Raw genomic sequence first — 612 nt, forward strand, 5'->3', positions numbered from 1 at the left:
GGTGCACACTCCCGCCCCTCTTTTCATTGATCACATACTCGCACACTCCTCCCCCCTCGACATGGTAGGCCTCTCGCACCACCTCCTAGCCGCACCCTCTCCCCCTGTCTCTCTCTTCGGACCTTATTTGCTTCTAACACATGCAGGTGTGTATATGAACTGATCTCCCTACATATAGCCAGGTCGACTATAATTCGTTTTCACCAAGCATCAATACACTTACCTCGCTAGTTATGTATCTCCCTTTCTCGGACACATGACGGTTGATCTTCCTATGTAGTTACGTATGCTTACCACAACCATATCTTCTCCCCTCATCATCCTTGAATACCTCCCGACCCGTCTCTCACACGCACGTGCATAGACAGGCAGACATCCCCCGCCCTCTCTTATTTATATTGAAATCATACCCTCCGTTTATCTAGCAGGCCTCTCCCACCATTTGTGAGACGCCACTCCACCACCAACCCTCCGATGCTCTACCTTTGTCTTTTTCCCAACCTTATTCCTCTGCTACACATATCCATGGATGTCGATCGATCTCCCTCAATACATAGCTAGGTCTCTCTCCTTCCCCACACATATACTAGTCGATCGGTCTCTGCCCCTCCC

Source organism: Triticum dicoccoides, chromosome 5B (assembly GCF_002162155.2).
Source record: "Triticum dicoccoides isolate Atlit2015 ecotype Zavitan chromosome 5B, WEW_v2.0, whole genome shotgun sequence".
In the NCBI taxonomy this organism is placed as follows: Eukaryota; Viridiplantae; Streptophyta; class Magnoliopsida; order Poales; family Poaceae; genus Triticum; species Triticum dicoccoides.